The 239-nt window shown below is 33.5% G+C and overlaps 1 protein-coding gene across 1 annotated transcript in view; it reads left to right on the plus strand.

Annotated features, from left to right (window-relative positions):
* The window catches only part of LOC119593592 (A disintegrin and metalloproteinase with thrombospondin motifs adt-1-like), a 60,261-nt gene that overhangs the window by 44,989 nt on the left and 15,033 nt on the right, over positions 1 to 239 (plus strand). The window lies entirely within an intron of this gene.

Genomic DNA, 239 nt, shown 5'->3' on the forward strand with positions numbered 1-239 from the left:
GGGGGGGGAGGTTAACATAAATCTGAATCTAATTTGACCCGCACTTAATCTCAATTAGCCTATACTAACTTAACATATCTTGACCCTAAGTCTAGCTCTGAACTAAACTTACCTAATCTAGCATAACCTATCCCTAGTGAAGAATATTATTCGATGAGTGCTTTTAATAAACAAAGGTTATTATAACCCGCTGTTATTATTCCCAAATTGCTAATATCATTTATTATAATGCTGTAATC

The sequence above is a fragment of the Penaeus monodon genome, chromosome 32, assembly GCF_015228065.2.
Source record: "Penaeus monodon isolate SGIC_2016 chromosome 32, NSTDA_Pmon_1, whole genome shotgun sequence".
Taxonomy (NCBI): Eukaryota; Metazoa; Arthropoda; class Malacostraca; order Decapoda; family Penaeidae; genus Penaeus; species Penaeus monodon.